The sequence below is a fragment of the Cryptomeria japonica genome, chromosome 3, assembly GCF_030272615.1.
Source record: "Cryptomeria japonica chromosome 3, Sugi_1.0, whole genome shotgun sequence".
Lineage (NCBI taxonomy): Eukaryota > Viridiplantae > Streptophyta > Pinopsida > Cupressales > Cupressaceae > Cryptomeria > Cryptomeria japonica.
The window spans coordinates 577,318,675-577,342,228 of NC_081407.1; positions in this window are offsets into that span (position 1 = coordinate 577,318,675).

Sequence of the window (23,554 nt, forward strand, 5' to 3'; positions counted from 1 at the left end):
TAACTGAATGTTGTGGATCGAGGAAGAAATGAGAGAGAAAGGCCAGGGAGTAGTTGGTGCCTAGATCAAGGCAGAGAAATCAGATTGCAAGATGACCTCGAGAAGGAAACAACTAGACTATAAATGTGTCAACAGATTTCAAAGCGGAAAATTATGGACAAGATTGCGATATTTAGCAAATGTTCATTGGATTTTGGAAAAAGGCATATAGATGCATTCCTCAATTACAAGTGATTGATCCAAGGTAGATTGGATCAGATCTCATGTAGATTCAGTTCAGTGAAGGAAACCCTGACCGGCCTAAGTTTGAATTGATTATTGGTAGGAAAGCTCAAGTTTAAATATGATGACTTGAGAGTGTTGCAATTGTTCCTGTTGTAGAGTGAAGGAAAGTGTGAAACTATTGTCTGAGAGCTGAAGTGATAAACACTTGATGTATTTATGAGTAAAGTGTGTACCGGTAAGGAGAAGCAGGATAAACCAGTATAAGAAATAAACTGGTGGAGAGAGCATAAAACAAAGAAGTGGCAATCCAACAAAAGTGGTGATTGATAAAGTGTTAACAAGTTTGATTTGAGTAGGGAAGACATTGTGAGAGGGAACTTAGAAAAGTGTTCAGTAGAGCCAAGTTGTAGAGTGGGTGGAGAGGATACACACCGGTAAGGTTGAAACCGACAAAGCAGAATATTGTATGGCTACAAAACTTCATTTGCAACAGTGATTTCATTTCTATAACTAGTTTTTATATTATTTTCACTAAGTTTAAGCTTAGTGTAGGGGTTGTACCTCCTTTAGGTTGTAGCCTATAATTGTGCAGGGGTTGGTGCTCCTTGGGTTGGTGCCCTAAAATTATAATCAAAGTTTCTTTGTGAGGTTGGATTGGAGCATAAGATCTCTAGCAACTATTCTCACCAAGGTTTTTTTTTTCCCACATTGGGTTTTCCTCGTATATCTAGTGTTGTGTGTTGCTTTCTTGTGCTTATGTTATTTTAATGTTTTAGCAATTTCATTTACACACCTAGTTTTCTTTTTCTGGCCTACCGGGTTACAATTAGTTTGTTTTATCAGCTACCAATCTCTCCATTAAAGAAAAAGAGTATAAATCACTAGTTCACCCCCTCTCAGTGATCCAATGTGTCCAGCAAGAAAGATCAGAGAGAATTCATATTTGATGTCTACAATAGAACCCAAGACAGTTAAGGAAGCACTAAAGGATGATGATTGGGTTAATGCAATGAATGGGGAATTGGATCAATTTGAGAAGAATCAGACATGGTCACTTGTTCCTAGACTGGAGGATAAGAATACAATTGAACCAAAATAAGTCTTTAGGAATAAATTGGATGAAGAGGGAAGGATTGTAAGAAACAAGGCAAGGTTAGTTTGCAAAGGGTATGCTCAAGAGGAAGGTGAGGATTATGGTGAAACATTTGTGCCTATTGCTATATTAGAAGGTGTAAGAATGCTGTCGGCATTTTCTGCATATAAGGGATTCAAATTCTACCAAATGGTTGTCAAGTCAGCCTTTCTAAATGGGATTTTAGAAGAACAAGTATACATTGAATAGCCAGATGGATTTTCCTTGACCAATGATAAAGACATGGTGTGTAAATTTTGCAAAGCACTATATGGTCTTAAGCAGGCACCAAGAACATGGTATGAGAGATTACATGCACATTTGATCAAGTTTGGATTCCAATGTACCAGTGAGGACAACAATATTTAACTGAAAATTGATGGAGAGAAGATGCTGATAGCAGAAGTGTTTGTAGATGACATAATTTTTGGTGGAAATTATGACATGTGTATGGACTTTGCTAATATAATAAAAAAGGAATTTGAAATGTCTCTAATCGGTGAAATTAAGTTCTTTATTGGCTTATAGGTTCAACAACTGAATGGTGGTATCTTTATTTGTCAGGCCAAGTATATCAAAGAGGTACTGAAGACTTTTGGCATGGAAGACTGCAAACCGGTAGGTACACCGATGCTTGCGGGTTGTAAGTTGTCAAAGGAAGATGATTCCCCTACTGTTAGTGAAAAAGAGTATATATCTATGATTAGCAAGCTACACTATGTTGTCCATAGTAGACTGAACATTGCTTATGTTGTAGGATTAGTGGCCAGATTTCATAAAGAGCCTAAAGAGAGTCACATGGTGGCTGTGAAAAGAATATTTCGGTACCTCAAAGGCACAGTAGACTATGGTTTATGGTATCCCTATAAAGGAGATTTTACTTTGGATGTCTTTACTGATACTGATTTGGCAGGTAATGTGGATGATCGGGAAAGCACAACCGGTGGAGCTTTTCTGCTTGGAGGAAGATTAATGGCATGGATGAGTAAGAAACAAACTTGTGATTCTCAATCTACAACTGAAGCTGAGTATGTAGCTACATCCATGAATTTCACGCAGGCAATATGGATGACACATGTGCTAGAAGGATTCAAGATAAATATGTCAGAACCGGTGACTATCTATTGTGATAATACAAGTGCAATCAAAATTTCCAAGAATCTTGTACTTCATGCTAGAACCAAGCACATTGAATTAAAGTATTAGTTCCTAAGGGAAAGAGTTCAAGAAAAGGAGGTGAAAATGGAATATGTGAAGTGTAAATATCAGTTCGCTGATATGTTTATTAAGCCCTTATCGAAGGCTACCTTTGAGTTTCTTAGAGGTAAACTAGGGGTTAGACCCCTACACTAGAAAAAATAAAATGATGGAGATCCACCAATTTTGTGGATTTTATGTTTATTTTTCTCTAAGGATTGATGAAGGTGCAGGCTACACCTTTGGAGAAGCAAGTCTGATGTAAAGTTCGGATTTAATGCTCTGTTATAATTTTTCTAATTTATGTAGTAGAGATGATGAAAGAGGTAGGAGTAGAATTGAATTCAAGTGATGCATTTACATCTTTGGCATTATTGTCAAACACGTAAAATAAATGAATGGAAATAAGATAAGGGAGACATGTGTGAAGTTGAAGATCAGATTGAGTGAAGCATTGGTTAAGGGGGAGATGACAAAAGGAGAAGAACCAACAAAGATGTGATACCAACAAGCAAGTTGCAGATGATGATGTTACTGATTAGTTTTGCCATCAATGCCAAAGGGGGAAATTGTTGGCATTTGGCCTAACTGATACAAATGAGGTGATGCAGATGAAGAGATTGAGAACTACACCGGTAAAAGATTGGAGTCTATTTGTGATGAAGAGATTGACATTCTATGAATAAATAACATGGTCAGTTCTTTTTGTTGTCATTGATGGAAACTGATGTCAACTTATGTTCTTGATGATTTTTTTTGCCATCTAAGTGATTTGGTTTACCAAAAGATAAGGTTTGACACAGTGAGATAAAGTATGTAAATAGGACTTTAACCGATAAAGCAGAGTTATTTTGATTGGATCGGTTGATCGACGATGATTGGTGATTTGTGATTTGGATGGTGAACTTGTTTCAGATAAAGGTTTATATGATTGGAACTAGAACTTGTGGAGATTGCCAGAAGGCGTGTTTCAAATTTCTGATAAATTTTTGCTAAGGTTTTAGTAGGGTTTAACGACCGATGAAGAACTCATCAAACCGGTAATGATTTTTGTTATGATGGTGATTGACGACGTGTCTAAATCAAGTTCGTATCATGACACAACCCATCTGAAATATTTAATTGTTATTTTGGCATTATTCAAGGAAGATTTTCTTGGGAATCAACAAAACACTTAGTAGATTGTTTTGATGATACATATCAAATTTCCGTGATGGGTTATGATCAACCAACAATTGATATTGCATTTTAATTTGTTATAATGATCTATATAACAAACTGTGATGATCTCTTATGATTATAATTATAAATTCATGATGTAATTAGGTTTTGTGGCCAACCTAGTTGAGATGGCTATTTAGGATGACACAGTTGATGTTCATTGTGTCGGTTGTCTTAGAGAATGTGTTAAGACATCCAAGTGAAGTGTGAGATCTTCCTAAGAGTTGCGAAGTGTTGTGTGTAATTGGATTTGATCAAGAAAGCAAAGAAGTGCAAGTAATAGATCATTCTTTCATTGTTGTTCCCTAACAGTTGCAACAGTTTATATCCCATAACCGATTAGGTCCTAACAAGCCTTAAAAATTTGTCCCCTAATAGGGCAACTCTCAAAAGAGTGTTAAATCCTCTCATGGGGATGATCCTAACAGGGTCTGCTCCTAACCGGGTGCATTGTAAGCTTCTAACAAGGGATACTTTGAAAGAGTACAAATATTTGTGCGTGCCAACTGCTACCTGTTAGGATTCCCAAAGATACTGAGAGGGGGGGGTGAATCAATATCTAACTGGTTAATAGATTTTCTAAACTTATTAAATGAATTGCATTCCAAAATAGTGTACTGGTAAACAAGAAATAATGTAGTAAATACGATTAGCAAACACAACATAGAAAGCACACCATAAAACAATATTTTAAATGAGGAAACCTAGTGTGGGAAAAACCTCGGTGGGATTTGTGACCCACAATATTCGCTCACTAGCCAATAAGTGAATATTACTGATACAATAGGGGCATGCACATGCAAGAAGGCAACTGCCTAAAGCTCAATTCTTAAATACAAAAAGGGAAGTCTCACTAACTTACAAAAGTGGATTAGATAAATCCAATGTCATGTACTGCTTCGGATTAGCATCTGCTATGCCAGGTTCGGTACCGGTTTAAGCTCTTGCAATAATCATAAACCTTATTCTGTAATCTGCCTTAATATTCGCACATATTATCCATCTCGCATATTCCTCATTCTTTTATGTTCTATAAGATCTCATACTTATATATGAGCCTTATTACAATTCGCCTTGTCGGCTTACAAAAATATTTTACAAATAAATACAAAATACAATAAACAAAATCTTGTCGGTCAGGGTGCCAGTGAACATCTTTGTCGTTGCCGTTGCCGGTGTCTGTGCCTGTGCTAGTGTCTACCGGTGCCATAGGATTGTAAGGTTGCCATCAATGACAATTCCTTCAATCACCTACAATTTCTCATTGGAGTGTGCATTTGTCAACAATCTCCCCCTTTGGCATTGATGACAACACTCATGAGAAAAAGCCAAAATGTCTATCCAAAAATGTTGTCCAAAACTATCTTACCAAAACTGTCAAAACTGTGTGCTCCCCCTGAGTAGATGATCTCTTCTTTCATAAATTTTTCTTATCCTTATTTCTTTTTCTCATCCTCTAATACTCCCCCTTTGGCATCAATGACAAAGGTTGTCATTCAATGTCAATTGAGTGTAGTTCCTGTCTAGATCCTTGTAACCGGTTGGTTATGATCTGATATAAATCTGCTAAGGCAACATTCAGACTGTTGTAGAATCTCTCACTATCTTTTAGTGTCATTTTAGTCCTCTAGATTGTACCGGTGAGAAGGTGCATTTTCTCTTCTGGTGTCTTAAGTCCTAGAACAAGAGCCTTAGAAATCTCTTTTCTCAAAGAGATGAGGATATCCAGTTTAGAACCTAGTCTGCACTTCAGTTCCTTTGCATTAAATTTTAACCTTTCTTTATCTTTTTCAAGTTTTTCTATTTTCTCTTCAAATCCTGCAATTTCCTATTCTACTATCAAATATTGAATCCGATGAACCTATTAAGTTGTCAGCAATATCATTGATTTCCTTTTGAGCTATGTTGATCTCTTTATCTATATCTTCTATCAAAATGTTTGTTTTGCATGTATCTCTGTACAATTTCTTGAAGTCCAAAATTGTCTTGCCTAGTACCGGTAATAAGGTATCCATATGTTCCTTATTATTCTTGACTGTCTCCTCAAAGAATTTTTCCTTCTCTTTATTCATTTTCTCTCTAAAAGTCTCATCATTGATTTGATCAATTGTTAGAAGCTTGTTGGTTATGTGTTTAGACAATGTGTCTAATTGGCCTAAAGAATCTTTATTCTCTATGTTACACTTGGGTGCAATCATCTTCAAAACTGGTATGGTGTCATCAATAGCCTTATATGCTAGTGCATTACAATCTGTTATTTTCTTAATTGAATCTAGAAATACCTCTATCACATTAGATGGTCTAAATTGAGTCATGGAGGTTCCGGATGACTATCCAACTACCTTCACAATTTGTAATCTGTCTATGCGAGCAATAGTATTGCTTTCCTTTTTCTCTGGAGGGTCAGTTTGTGTCTACATTTCAGCTACCAAAGGTTTAGGTTTTTTAGTTGTAGTCAGTCGCACTGTCTCTGAATGTACCTGTGAATGATCTTGTTGCTCTACCTGGTTCTTTGTACTCTCTACTGATGATTTTTCAGTGGTATCCACTGCCGGTTTTTCTATTTGTGACTTTGTGTTTTCTTTCGGTTTTTCTGTACTTACTCTTGAAATGTCTACAGTCGGTATTTCAACAGATTTTTCATTGCTATCAGTTGTCGGTTGCTTAGTAGATACATCATTATGTGTACACCAGTGCTATCTTCTTTTCCAGTATCCGTTGTCTATTCAGTTTGTTGCTCACTCCCAATTTCAATGTCTCCAACTGTATCTTCAATATTTATCTCAACTGTTGCATCTTCTATCGGTGGCTCAGTTGGCACATCTCTTTTCTCACTTGATTTCTTATCAACCACAATGTTGACTTCCTGTGTGTCGATATTCATTATATATAACACCTCAAAATCAGGATTTGTGTCCTCATGTGTTGTCTCCATACTCTTTGTTGCCGGTGGAGTATGAGAAGGTGGTGGGGGTAAGTTGTTTGTGATCTTTATGCTTGGAGGTCCACCCACCTTACCTTTCCCCTTATCCTTATCCTTTTCTTTTTCATAGACCTTAAAAGTCTTTGGTCTCTTAAGCTCTTCTTGTTTCTCCTTTTCAACAAAGAATATATCCCACTTGTCTACAGTTTCTTCAGATATCTCATTAACTCTTCCTGCCATTAGTGCGACATGCTAGTGACCGGTTGAAAATACTGTCTGGTTAGCCTCACTTATTAATTCATCTATCTCTTGCATAGATTTCACTGGGTGAACTACAAGTAGTTTTTCTATCTTGATCTATTTATCCAATTCAACAATTGCTACCCTTCTTGCTTCTAACCTTCTATACAAGTCATTGGGTATATCATCTACAACTTCCATCAAAAATTTCTTATAGATATCAAGGTGTAAAATAACACTATTTTCTAAGCTTTCTTTTTCATCATTCAAAAGTGTGTTATACAACTTGTTGATATTTAACAGTTTGCCATGTTCAGTTACCTCACTCAAAAGTTTGTCAAGTGGAGGAACAACTTGTTTTTGTTTCCTCTTCTTTGGTGTCAAATTCTTTTGCCGAAGGCCTAACTTCCTATTGTTTATGTCTTGTTCTCTTAGGTGTAGGAGCAAGTACTGGTAAGGTTTTCCTTTTCCTTACTACCCTTTTAAATTTTGCTGGTATTTCACTATCAGAGGAGGTAGCAATCGGTGAAAGACGTGTTTCCAGTTGTAGTCCTTTCAAGTCACTCTCCTTAATACAAGTTTTATTCAATACATCTTCCTTGATTACTTTTGCCCACCTTGTTCCTTTTCTAACTATCTGTTCAGTTTTCTTTATTCCTTTCCTGAGATTGAAATTTGCTTTCAATTGTTTCAGCATTACCAAATATTTCTTTAGTTGGTTCTTCAGGGGCTTATAGAAGTGCTTTTGCATAAGTCTCAATTATGTTCTCATCTACCTCATATCCCATTTCTGTAACCCTAATAGTCCTCGGAACCACTGCTTCCATCAAAATTTCATCTTTCTTTATCACAAAGCATATCTTCTTTTGATATTTATCTACTATAGATTGAGATTGCATTTCTCTAATTTTTAGTCTATCCTTTAGTGTTTGAAAATGTTCATTTATGTTCTTTTCTCTGTCATCTCCCATGTTGTTGAGTATGTCCAGAAGCTGTTTTCCTACAGGGATGTCAAAACCAAAATCCTTTCTACCAATAACGGGAACTTGGTTGGTAATATAAAACATTAAACATACAAGTCGATTTCCAAATATGAAAGTCCCTTTCTTATCCCCTTTGATTTTATTTAGGTTGTCTATTAGTTCATTCTTCAACCATTCATATATGTTAATTTTTGCATTGTTGTTTACCAAGTCATAAGCCCTTTTGATACATAAACTAGAAACAGAGTTTAATCTGTTGGCATGTGTAACTTTGTATACAAGAATAATGCTAATGAACCTTACATTGGTATCCTTTACATCATTTACTCTCAAGGATCTCTTGTCAAAGGTTGCATCGGTTAGGGTCATTGCAGTGTCATTTGGAACCTTTTTAGTTTTATCAGGCCTGCTACTGGTGGAAGGTAAGCCTGTTACTGCCCTAACTGCCTCTTTGGTTATCTTATGAATTGAATCCAACCAAAATAACTCCCCATGAACTCTACTTAACACAATCCTTATAACATCCTTTGGAAAATCAGGAATACTAAGAATCTCCACAAAACCTAGGGTTTTGACTATCTTATGTTCCAGTTTAACATTTCCATTTTCATCACATATAACAGTCCTGTACATGTTCTTAATTTCATCATCTCCTAGTTATTCTATATGAAAATGTATGTAGATTCTAGGATCCTCAACATAAGCAACTCCTTTAGGTATTTTTGAGAATGCTCCTAGGGTATCATCTTTTTTCGTAATTTCGGGAATAATCTTAAATATGGGTCTAGGGTTCTTAACAACTTCAATTACAGTAGGGTTTGCAATGAACTCAGGTGCAGAGGAGGAAGCCATTGTTATAAATACCTTAATCTACCTTTAGGTAAGAGTTCTTGAATGATTTGCTTCACTTCTCGCTATGGATGCCTTCGCTCAGGATTTTTGCACTCTAAGGAAGTTTGAATGCTCGCTGAATGAAAAGAGAGCCAAAATATTTGCTTTATAATGTTATTTCCTCCAACTACCACATTTAATGTCTGTCAGTTAAGTCAAACTTAACACATCTTGCCGGTAAAAATGTATTTCAACTTCTCACCATCAACCGAGGGTAAATTAGCTTGTTTTTCAATTTGTGCCATACCCCTAAAAGGTTTCTTTTCAGTTAGAAGAATAATCTCCTGCTGGTGGAGTGATACTCTATTCTACCGGTGAAGGAATAGCTTCACTAACATTCATATCTGACTTTCTAATCCATCGTTTTAAAAATTCTTGTTTTACTTCTTCAACCTTTTCTTTACCTTTCAAACTGGGTCCTTTGTTATTTGTCGGTGATGCCTTACTTCTACAAAATTTTGCAATATGTCCAATCTTGTTACAAGCATAACAAGTCACATTGTTTTTCTAAATAGCTTTTCCATGTCCTATGCCAGTATGTGTTCTACATTGATTAGATAAGTGTCCAAATCTTCCACAAACATAACATCTTACATTCATTCTGCAATTTTTTGAGTTATGACCAACTTTATTGCATTTAGAACATTGACCGGTGGGTGCATTCGTGTTCTGATAGTTTTTAGATCTACACTGATTTTCTCTATGACCATACTTGTTACAGTTAAAGCATTTTCCATTAAATCTATAGGCATTAAGTTGTCTTACTGGTTTAATGTGATCATGATTGTTTGCAGTATCAGAGCTTTCACCAACTTCAAAGCCAAGGCCATTTGTATCTCCATTAGGTTTCTGATTTTTTAACATGTCATCAAGTTCCTCTGAGCTTTTCTTGAATTCCTCCTTGTGTTGATTTGCAGTAGCCAACTCATTCTCTAAGAAATCTTTCTGTCTCATGAGTTCAGTTTTGTCATGCTCCAAGTGAATTATATATATCTTCAACATATCATTTTCATGACTAAGTCTTAGATTTTCATTTGCAGCATCATTTATTCTTCTAGCTAAGTCATCTTCATTCTTCTTTCGGTCTTCAATGTCTTTGCAAAGCCTCATAGTTATATCTTGCATCTCATTCTTCATTGTACTATTTTCTTGTCTCAGTTTGTTCACAAGGTCATTAAGAGTTTATTTTTCATCATCATCACTCTGCATCTTCTCAGAAAGTTCTCTTCTTTTGTTACTAGCAATAGTGAGATTTCCTTGAAGTCCCTGAATGATTTCCTGTGCAGCCTTCAGATCATCTTCAATTTTCATATTTTTCAACTTTTTTGCATCATAGTCTGAAAGAGTTGTTTCCAATTGCTTTCTCAAATTTTCCATCTCTGCCGGTGTCAGAATCTTCCTCAAGATATTAGGCTTTTGAAAATAGAGGACCAGGCTCTGATACCAATTGTTAGGATTCCCAAAGATACTCAGAGGGGGGGTGAATCAGTATCTAACCGGTTAATGGATTTTTTGAACTTATTAAATGAATTGCATTCCAAAACAGTTTACCGGTAAACCAGAAATAATACAGTAAATAAGATAAGCAAACACAACATATAAAGCACACCATAACAAAATATTATTAACGAGGAAACCCGATTGGGAAAAACCTCGGTGCGATTTGTGACCCATAATATTCGCTCACTGGCCAATAAGTGAATATTACTGATACAATAGAAGCTTGCACATGCAGGAAGGCCAACTTCCTAAAGCTCACTGCTTAAATACAAAAAGGGAAGTCTCACTGACTTACAAAAGTGGATTATATAAATCCAATGTCATGTACTACTTCGGATTAGCATCTGCTATGCCAGGTTCAATACCAGTTTAAGCTCTTGCAATTATCATAAACCTTATTCCACAATCTGCCTTAATATTCACACATATTATCCATCTCACATATTCCTAATTCTTTAATGTTCTATAAGATCTCATACTTATATATGAGCCTTATTACAATTTGCCTTGTCGACTTACAAAAAGATTTTACAAATAAATACAAAATACAATAAACAAAATCTTGTGGGCACCCTGCCGCTGCCACTGCCGGTGTCTGTGCCTGTGCCGATCTCTGCCGGTGTCATAGGATTGTAAGGTTTCCATCAATGACAATACCTTCAATCACCTACAATTTCTCATTGGAGTGTGCATTTGCCAACACTACCATGGTTTTTCCCTATTTGGGTTTCCACATCAAAAACGTATGGTTTCCATGTGTGGAATTTTTTTCATGTGATGTTCTTGTTTATGTTTCATTTCATGCATTATTTCTGAGACACCGGTTATGATATTTAATCAAAATTTTATTAGAGGTTAGTGGTACTGGTAATATGTTGTTTGAGAATTTTTTTGATCTCGTTGATAAGGTTAATGAGTTGGTAAATGATCAATTTTATATGATTGCTTTGGTGGTTAGACTATTGTTAAATGATTTGATTAGTGTGTTAAGAAAATTTGATAAAGAGGGTATTAGATCTAATTGTAGAAGTTGAGATGTTTGTTAAATGATTTCAAATTTGAGACAAGTTTTATTTTGAGTTAAAGTTTCAATTGGTATTAATACTAATTCACCCCCCCTCTCTCTATTAACCAGATCCTCATAGGATTAACATACTTTAGAGAAGAAAATAACCTAGTGGATGCTTTAGCCAATAAGGGATGCCAAATTCAAGTGGGGGAGGTCAAGCTCAACTTAGAAGATATTTTCCAAGATGAGTATGTTTCACATATTGCTTATAAGGATTTTGTTCACTAACTATCTTTGTGTGCTTGTGATTATGATGATATAGGTATAGTTAGTTTTGGGAAGCATGTTATCTATATCTATTCCAAGTCTAACAATATTCTAAATTAATAAATAAGCAATAAATTGAGTTGGCTTAAAACATTCAAATTACACTCAAGGTTGCATTAAATCTATCCCCCTCCACATTTATAACATGTGGTATCCCTTCAAGATAATGTGGGACTGCCTCAAACATATTGAAAAAGTTAATGAGTATGGCAAATTTGTAAGATCTCTAGTAAATATGAAGGATGGAGAAAAATGTACATTGAAAACATCTCCCAAATGTGTTAAATATTTCCCTTGTATGAGGCAATTACTATTATGAGAATATTGCATCTTGAAAATTGTGTGAAGTCTACCAAGTGATGGATTTAAGGTAAGAAAAGGCTCATTTTGTATCAACTTTCTCTGCCCTTTATGCTCTCCACTCATTCGTGTTCATGGTGATGAAGTATAAGCTACTTAATCAACACATATCTATTGCATTCATATGATGGGAGTTCCCAACCTCAGGGACCTACACAACATAGCACCTAGAATTGATTTTCTAGTGGGATTGTGTGAAGATTCAGTGGGCTTTTATCATGATTATTAGAGAAGAAGTGCTAAACGCAAAAGCGCCTCGCTATTTATTTATTTCATAAGTTACATCTATTTTTTTATCTAATACTTTTGACTTGATTCAAAATTATGGGTCTTTTTTGCATATGTGCTCAATATATATTAATGAGGGTTTTATCTTAGTGGATGATAATGAGAAGGTAGTTAAGAAGTATGATTTGTTCAATGGAAAGGAATAGGTGGGTGGGATTTTCCCAAGAACTTTTTTAAAGAAAAAGCCCCATTATGTTAGTATTTACAATGCCATGAAAATTTCCCTTAAATCTAATAATTGCAAGATATTTGAAAATGAGTTGGGGTTATTTTTTGTATTGATTTCTTTAACTGAGGCAAATCAATTTCTAGGCTTTTTCTATTTTGTGCATCAACTAGTGCTCCACTGACCACATTTCTAGATTATGGAAAATGTTCCTACAATGGAAAAGGTGTTAGGAGTTCCAAAAGGATATTATGTAGCATTCAATCTAGGAGAAAATGGTTAGCAAGTAGATAAATCTAACAAGGAGGTGACAAGAGAGAATTCTCCAGATAATTGGCTCTCTCTACCTTTTATTTACTATCATATGGAGTTTCTCTTTGTTTTCTTTGGCTACTTTCTCTATGAATTTTGTAGTTATCTATAGTTCTATTATGCTCTAGTCTTAGGGTCACTAATCTCAAATTTTTTGGGTTAGGGTATAACTTATCAAATCAAGAATGCTCTTTGAGTTATGATGAATGTGAGTAGTTTCCTAAATTGAGCGGGGCTCTCTAATTTAGTTTATGTCTAGTGACTAGTCTTCTTTAGTTAAAACTTTTTTAGTTTGACCTATAAGATGATCTATCTCATTTTGTCTTACATTTTCAATTATGTAACCTTTATACCTAGTTATTAATATAACGTATGTGTTCATGCTTGACCTTAACAAAAAAATGCCTTTATTACATAAGGAAAAATACTCAAGATGTCTTATCCAAATAATAATATTGTTGTAAGTGGAGGATAAAATGGTAATGACTTAATACTCATAGGTTACTATCTATCCTTGTACTAAAATCAAGAGAATAGGGAATGTAGAGATTCTAGTAAAATTATTGACAAAGTGCAACAAAATCAATCTCCTTATAGGAAAAAGGAAAAAGGAGTATTCAAATATTTGAAGGTTCTCAATAAAGTGGAAGTGGTTGTGGGAAGACTTGAGAGTTGAGAAATAGATGATTGAAGTGATTATAAGGAGAGAGTGATTAGTAGTTGTGAGTGTGGGATTTGTCAACATGTAGTTGTCACATGGAATATCGTAAGACCTCAATTTTCTCTTAGAAATGTAAAATAGAGACTAAACTATATACAACTAAGGTTTGAACACATGACTCATCATGTAACTCATAAAAAAGACACGTGCAGTGCGAAATATCCAAAGAGTGACTTTTTAAATATTTGACCGGAACTTAATCAAAAAATCCCTAGTAATTGAATAAAAAAATATCATTTCTAATTAGTATAATATTATATTTTTATGTAAAATATAGCTTATATGCAACTTAAATGGACCAAATACCTATTAGTATAATGTGTCATCTCTAACTTTTATATCCAACACCAAAGCACTGATAGTTGAACACAAAAATAAATATTTGTTGTTATGAAAGCAACATATTTTTATATAAAATATAACTTATATTGAAGACAGAGGGATAAATTGTTGAACATTAAAACCTTCGGGCAATCCCTCACATTTAATGGAGAAAACAAGGTACTTATTATGTTCACCTTTCATATTGTGACAAGACAAATTATTAATATGAAATACTCCAAAGCATATGCATTGCTACCCCAATAGTTGTACACATAAGAATAATATTTTTTCACTACGACAATGGTACTTGTTTAAGTGAGCATTTTATTTTATTAAATGAGCACTTATTTTATAAATGACACAATTATAGTGGGTAGTTATTGTATTTTAGTTGAAACAAAAATTATTCATTCAACTTGTTAATGAATTTATTTATACCATTTCTATAAACATTTATAGGTTCTCTTGTGTTCAAGTATTGGTCCATTTTGACAAGCATTTGGTAGTTTTCTTATTTACATGTGGATTATTTATTTACAATATATAGTAAAAATATGTGGCAAGATTAGTTATTATAATCACAAGAGGGTGTACAACTATTGGACTTGTACAGCTACTAGCATCTCTTCCCTAAGAGTCAAGGGAAGAAAAATACATGTTTTGTTAAATGTAAGATTGATTCAAAGTGAAAGTTAAATTTAATTGTGAAATTTGTGATTTGTGCCAATTTCCATTTAGTTTAACGTCTTTTTGATGGAATGATATAATACAATCACATACAAACAAGTGACACAATCTTGTACTATGTTTGGATCACTTCTTGATATTTTCCCTCACTATTTATTCTCACATATACATATTATCAGATATTAACTTAACCCATATACCCATCTCCACAAATCCATTGTAGTCACTAGTCCAACTTCGTTCTACTATTCTACTATTCTGGATCCCACAATTTCTATTTCCCTACCCTTAATCAATTTAACATTGCTTATATTTGATTTTGAAAGACGTAGAATTAACCCAAATTCAAATCTTCTTATTTAACTACCAATTTTAATATGTGAAACTTTTGAAATGACAATGAACATCCTTGTTAACATCTCTACTTCAACATCACGAGTTCAATAGTCAACAGTATGCGAAAACTTTTACAGTCAAAACTTGTAAGTTGAATAGAAACCACTTTTTAATTGTATCAAAGACATTTATCACGTTTAAGGCCAAAAGTTTTGGATTTCAGCGTATCCGCTACGCGATACGACTTTGAATGCGATAATTTAATGGCTCCCTCTTTAAATGTCTTATACTGATGGATTCCATCTAAATTTTCAACCACTAGCGTATTCTTCAGCCGAAACGTAAGGATTTTCCTTTGCATATGATTTAGCAAAGTTTGACGTGCATGAAAACAAGCTCAAGGTATGAATTAGTATAATTAAAGACAAAATTTGATCAAACGTTAAAATTTTAAGATTAAAAATCAAATTCTTAGATGCATTATGGGCAATAGAATTCTTTTCAATACAAGTACACATCAATAAATCATTTAAATGAGTGTTTAGTATAATTAAAAAATAAATAAAGACAAAATTTGACCAAACATTAAAATTTTAAAATGAAGGATCAAATTCTTAGATGTATTATAGATATTGCATTCTCCTACACATGAAAACAATAAAAATCAAATGACAACATAATGCATAGGATGAGTGCATGCCAATGCATAAGGGTGATAAATGTATTTATTGGATGATTATAATCTAATTTACTTCTTTGTAGATAAGGTGGGAGATATGTACAAAGAAGTCTTTGTAATCAAATGGGTAAAAGCATTGAAGAGGGGACCACATTTCACACAAGACTGTTTTATTTGTGAGTGTATAGATATATTAATTCATTCTCTTAAAATGAATACAAAATTAAATGAAAAAAATCATAAATATGTATATGTTCCCATTACAGCTAATCTATATCTTAAATTATCTATTTAAAGAGTTATGATGTCAAGACATATAATAAAGTATAGTATAATAAATCTAATAAAATCATTATATAATTATAAATTAACTAATAATTTATAAAAATATTATTAATACAATTGTTTTTTATTAAGATAAATGGGTTTTTATAGCAACCCAAAACCCGAACTCAGAGAGAGATACAAAAAATTAAAAAATTGCTAATTAGTCCAAAAACAAGGGTAACATGGCCACAGATACAGGGGCCACGCCCACATAGCAAAAACACAAAAACCACTAACTAGAAAAAACTAAAAACCACTAAACCAGAGATTGCATCAGCACATAATTATTTTGGATCATACTCTTGTTGATTTCCTCGAGCTCTTCCATGACAAACATGGAGCTACTTTTCTCTTGGTTCTTGCTCCTCATCCTCGTATAATAACCCGTAGTAACCTGTGATCCCATACCTTGCAAGTTTGGCTCCAGGATTTTCTTCTTCTGTTTGGTGTCTGAGGGTGGGATATTGGTGATTGATTGGGCTCTTTGGTCCACAAACATCACATTAACATTTTTAAGACCCTTAGTGTTTCTATTCATGGCTTCCCTCCTAATATCAACCAGATTCCCTAGGTTGCCCTTAATCTCTTTCAAGCTTATTTCCAACTAACCAATCATTGATTCATGATTCATTTTCATGATCTTAACATCTTCTATAAGTTTTGTGTCATTCAGACAAGCTTGTCACTTTTTCTTGGTATGAGAGTCTCGACAAAAGTGTCAATGATGGCCTTAATTCCTTTCTTTAGCATGTTGATCTCCTTGCTGACCCAAAGAAAGAAATTTTCATGGCTTTGAACATAATTATTAATGAGAATATCAAAATTAGATCTATTTTTAGTATCCTACTATTTCTCTTGTTCAATGTTAATGGGGATGTCAAGCTTTATTTCCTCCTCCTTTCCCTTGGCTTCCCTATTTTTCCTAATTTAGACATTTTTTGTATTCGGTGGGCCAGAACCCTATAGATTAAGGCTAGGGATTTTATACTTAATGGTAGCTCATCTGGGGTGTTTGTTTCTTCTGGTGCTACCATTGCTAGGTGTAATATTTGTGGGTGACCCTCCTCTTGAGAAGAATAGTAGTTCGGATCTTCTGAGACATTGAGGTCCCACCAGTTCATAGCCATACCAGACCCCTCTTCCTCCATCTTCGTGTCAGACACAATTTGAACATTAAGGTTGGTTGAAGAATTGGGGGTTTTGACAATCAGGGAGGGCTTAACCTCTTGGTCTTTGGCATATTCCATGATGAGCATTATTAATACAATTGTTAATTATTATAATATATTAAATAAATAAAATAAAATAAATATTATTTTTATATAAATATAAGATAATCTTAAGCTATTATTGGCATGGTATACTAGTTAAATTCTGGTTTTAGTTTTCTTTCCATCAACCTGCTTAAAAAGAAATAAATTGAAATAGTCAAATTCTACTTTTAGAGAATATTAATTAACTGGATTTTGTTAAAGAATCAAGTCATTGTAATTATTTTTTTCCTTATAATTAATTTTTGAAATAAAAAATACTCAATTTGGATTACATTGTGTAAATTTAATATCTTTAATTTATTACAAGAGAAAATACACACCCTTACATAATATATTTATATTTCGTAAATCAATAAAGTTATTGACTAATAATTAACTTTGAAAAATTAAGCTAGATATGAAAATGATAAAAATTAAATTAAATGTAGAAATAAAATAAAGTAACATGTCATAATCAATTAACTTTTGAAATATAGAAAATAATACGTAAGATGTTAGGAATCCACTCAACACAATGTTTGATTTTTAAGGTTTATGTAAATTATTCTCCTAAACTATATAACATTTTTTTATCTCTTTACTTTATATCTAAACCTACAAAACTAAATTTCTCTCTACAAACAATTGAGTCGTGGACCACAACTTATACTTTAATATATTAATTGAAGGAGTCATGTTATCGATAGTTAGAACTTTAAGATGATTGCCTAGACAACCTTTATATATATATATATATATATATATATAGAGAGAGAGAGAGAGAGAGAGAGAGAGAGAGAGAGAGAGAGAGGCATATGTATATGTATATGTAAATATATATGTCTCTTTACTTTACTTTATATCTAAACATCGAAAAATTTCTCACTACAAAAAATTGACTCATGGACCACAACTTATACTTTACAAATAAACTAAAAATAAAACACATTATAACTCGCCTACCTTGATATTTGGATATATAAAATTTACCATAGACTAACAATGTTCATTAATATATTTTAAAAATATATTAATTGTATGAGTCATGTTACCCTTAGTTAAAACTTTAATATGATTGCTTAAACAACATTAGTACAATAATTTATATATATATATATATATATATGTTTGACCTTATTCTAACCCTATTCAATTTTTTATCTATACATTCACTTCAATTACTTGTCCAAACTTCCATACATCTATTCTTGATCCATTGATTTACCTTTACATATTTTATATCAATTACGTGGTTCTTAAGTTTGATCTTGAGGGGTCCTAGACTAACCCTAAATTAATTTTTTTATCACTCATTTTCATAGCCATTGGGAGATGAATAGGTACACATATGCATGGTTCATTGTTACATCTTGGTATTTAAAAATATTTAATGTGAAATTAATTCACAAATATACAGAAAGGGATGTTTAAAATTATTTTAATTTCTACATATTGAAATAAAATATCATATTAATTTACATGTAGGTCATCTACATGATTGAGTGTTATCTTCAAATAGTCACCCAAGACCATAAAAGCTAGTGTATAATAATGGTTGGTCTAGGAGAACTTGACAATGGAAATTCACCAACTTTAAGTAAAGATAATGCAGGTTTACATACAAAAGATTATAATGAAACAAGTTAAAAAAGTTTTCTATGTACAAGATTAGATATTTGTTTGTTTGGATGTGGCACTTGAAATTGATCTATATGAAATTCTAAGTCTAGTTTTATTATTAAAAAAATGAACATTCCACAAAAAATTGTTTTCTAAATATTGATGCATGTTATTTTTCAAACTAAATACCCTATCTATTAACACTTAATTTTTATTAATATAAATTAACTATACTTTATTATCTACATAAATTAGAATAACTGAAATTTAACTAATTCAAAGATTGAATGCATGTAGTCAATTCTTCTCATTTAAAATTCAATTTGATTAAGTTCCTCGAAACACCTTATGTTTAAAGTCCATGAAAATTGAATTGAATATTAACGTCAAATTATCCATCAATGTGGCAAAGTTTCCTAAATTTCACCGTCTCTGTCACGCCATATGACTTTGAATGTGTTCTTTTTGAAAAAGCTAATTACTAGTAGTCTTCGCAAATTTATGGCTCCCTGTATAAATAGGTCATTACATTGCATTGTATTGCTTCTCAATCTTAAATCTACCAATTGATTACTAAGCTGAAAGCTAAAGATTTTCCTGTGCATTTGTTCTAGCAAAAGTTCCCAGCCTTGAATATGGGAAGTTTGATGCGCATGAAAATAAGCACAGTGCTTGTGGTGATTTTGTTTGTGTTTACGGTTCATGTCTCCGGTCGATACAATCCCGAAAAGAATAATATGTTTAGAGGTATGGAGAAGTTAGATGGGTGTCCGAGCTGCAGTGGTAATGCTCCAAACCCACCAGGTACCTGCTGCCCCAAGAAAGCCGCTAATTTGTCAGGACAGAAGTGGGCATATGGGCGCCCCGCTCATGATGTGTTCCGAGTCTCAGCATAGGGAGACCCACTCAAACCTCACTTATTATTCCTTTTTCTTTCCTAATCCCTAGCCTCATCTAAGGACGCACCACACAAATAAAACCTCTTCGTTTCTATAATTACTTTCTTTCCTTTCACACAAATGTTTAATTGCACTCATCTTCGTTGTAGAGAATCAGAACTGCAGCCAACCGTTGCCATGGCTTTATTCTTATAATAACTGTAATTTCCCTTTAAAAGGAAAGCTGGTTGATCATGTTATTAATTCGCGGTGTGTTAAAATTGATTTATGTAAAAGTTTGAAATATATAAGAACAACTATTTCAAATGGGAATCTTGAAGAAGACAGGTTGTTGTTGGAAAAACATAATATAGTAGTGCATATAGTTGAATAGAATGACAACATGTTAGAAAGGAAATATTATAGTTTTATGTTTAGAGGTGAAGAACAATTCTATTGCTGAATTAACTTTTGGATGCTTTCAAATTACAGAGTATGATTTTTGTTTGTATCTCTTTTACAAATGGAAAATACTGTCTACATGGTGGTGGATTTAGTTAGAAATTAAGGGTAGATTTACATCTGTTCTATATTCACCAAAATGATGTAATGATCTACATAATTTTACTTTTCGGTTTAATCTTAAATTTTCTTTCTCCTCTTGATTAATGACATCCAAAATATATTTGGAGATGTATTTTATAAGGTAAAAGAGCTCAATAAGTCTTATGAAAATACTAAGAATTTAAAGATTTATTTTATAAGGTTATCTAGAGAACAATAAATGCAATTAATTTATTTTCTACTAAATTTAAATAAAATTATATTTTGAATATAATGCAATTTGCAACTAATTTAATCACTTCACTTAATTAATTAAATTCATAATCACTAAAGCATTATAATTCATAAATTAAATATGCTAACTATAAAGTGACACTATAAACTAAAATAATTAATCTAATCTACTAGGGCACACAAATTGAGAAGACCCAAACAAAGACTCTGAAAAAGTCAACAAACCAACTAGACGGCCGAACAAAACCCAAAAAGGATGACCGACAAACAACACTCACTAGAGTGTAACTGTGGTACAATTAGGGTCAACCACTATCTCCTCCACTCCCATCGAACAAATAAGGCACGCTCAGACCTGTGAAGCCAGGTGGAGATGATACCCCGTACCTACCTGGTACTTGTACCTGCAATGTCCTGCATCATCGAACCACACATGCATATATACAAATATAGAATACACGGCACACACAGTGATGAAGGAGAATCGTGACATTCCCTTTCTCATTGGAGTGAGTGAAGGAAAATCATCTCCTCACATCCAATACACTTGCAAACATGCAACATATAATTACAGATTGAATATATAAAGTAAAATGTCAGTACATAGCAATAATCCATAAAATATCATAAATCACAAGTACTAAAATACTGTAAATAAAGTAGGCATCCCATATCCAGATAAAGCATGAAATAATGTCATATAAGTCTGAATAACACATAATGGTAATGTATCTACTGGAAGTAAACAATAGTAAAATATGAGTCTAAGAAGTTCAATCGAGGAGGGGTACTACATTCTCCCCCCCAAAACTAGGCTTACTCCTGGAAGCCTAAAATAGATAAGAATAGAGCTCTCTCATCTTCGTTGCATCCTCCGAAGTCACCGAGGTCTCATCATTTGGGTCCCATAGGACCCTTACCTGATCGATGGTAAAACCCCTGAGCGTCAAATCCTGATGCTGAAGAATGCGCATGGGCTCCATGGAAAGTTGCCCGTCCTCGATCTGCAAAGAGTTCTAATTTAAGAACATGTGTCACATCAGGATGATAAGGTCAAAGAACTGAAACATGAAATACATCATGGATGCGGGATAGACTCGGTGGCAATTCAAGATGGTAGGCAACAGGTCCTATCCTCTTAAGGATATCAAAAGGGCCAACAAAATGAGGCACCAACTTAGAACCCTTTCCATAAAAAATTGGACTCTCCCGCGGATGCACTCTCAAGAACACACGGTCGCCAATAGAAAACTGATGATCTACCCTATGAGCATCTGCATACTTCTTCTTCCTATCCTATGTAGCTACCAAATTCTCACAAATCTACTCGACCTGCTGCTCCATCTCTTGGAGAATATCTGGTCCTATACGCACCCTGTCCTCTAACCGATCCCAACTCAAAGGAGTACGGCAAGGACGACCATACAATGCCTAAAAGGGGGACATACCTATGGAGCTATGATATCCATTATTATAGGAAAACTCCACTAGATAAATATAATCTTCCCAGCGCGATTGCTTGTCCATAACATACATGCGAAGCATGTCCTCCAAAACCTGATTCACTCGCTCGGTCTAACCATCTGTCTTTGGGTGATAAGTTGAACTAAAGTTCAACTGAGTCCCCAAAGCATGCTGAAGTGAGGTCCATAATGCTAAGGTAAAGATAGGATTTCTATCAGAAATGATCCACCTTGGAATCCCATGCAATCTCACCACATATTCCAAGAAGACTCATGCCACCACTGATGTCATATAGGAAGCTCAAATAGGAACAAAGTGAGAAACCTTTGTCAATCTATCAATAATGACCATGATGGCATCATGACGACATGAAGAGACAAGCAACCCAATGATGAAATCCATGGAAATGATATCCCATTTCCAATCCAGTACCAAATTAGGTTGTAAAAGCCTTGCCAGGTGCTGATGCTCCACCTTCACCCACTGACACTCTAAACACTTCAATACAAAATCAGCAATGTTGCATTTCATACCAGCCCAATTATAAATTTGTCTAAGGTCTACGTGCATCTTCTTGACACCTAGATGTCCCGAATAAGGTGCATGATGGGCCTCAGTCATGATCAAAATGCGAAGACCCTCTAAAGGAGGTACATAGATCTGTCCAAGGTGACGAAGAAGTCTATCTGTCTCGAGGTTATATCCAGAAAATCTACCCTCTAAAGGCCTTCCGGACTCTAGCACGGCTCTAACATCCTGATACCAAGAATCTTGAGGAAGGACTCCAAGAATTCTCCCTCTCAAGTCTACTCCAAGGGACAATACTGAAACTTCATGCCACCTACGACTCAAAGCATCTCCCACCATGTTGTCTTTCCCTTAAATATAATTAACATCAAAATCACACTCGCAGAGGAATTCCATCCATCTTCTCTATCGAGCATTCAAGTTCGATTACGTGAAGATATACTGCAAACTGTGGTGATCACTATGCAGCTCAAACTGACTCCCTAACAAAAAATGCCACCATCTAACCAAAGCATGCACTACAGTTGCCAACTCCCAATCATGAACTAGATAGTTCAACTCATGGTTCTTGAGTTTGCGAGACTCGTAGGCAACCACACGTCTATCCTGCATAAGCACTACACCCATACCTTCTAAAGAGGCATCTGTGCATACCATAAAATCTCCAGATGGATCAGGAACTGCCAAAATTAGAGCACTGACAAGGAGTTCCTTCAAGGTACAAAATTTTGACTCACACTTCTCTGACCAAATAAACTTCTTCCCTTTCCTCTGAAGAGAAATGATCGGGTGCCCTATCCGAGAAAAGCCTTGAATAAAGCGACGGTAATATTTGGCCAAACCCATAAAACTCCAAACTTTTGAAACATTGGTCGATGTTAGCCAATCAACAATGGCTTGGATCTTTGAAAGATCCACGGATACACCTTCTCTCAAAACCACATGACCAAGATAGTTCACCTCTGAATGGAAGAAGTCACAGTTTGCCAAACTGGCATAAAGTTGATTCCCTCTCAAGCACTATAACACCTTTCGTATGTAACCCTCTTGATCTTCCATAGATCTAGAATAAATCAGTATGTCATCCAAGAACACAAGGACAAAATGATAAAGGTAGGTGTGAAAAACCCCATTCATGAGCCTCATTAAAACTGAAGCCGCATTC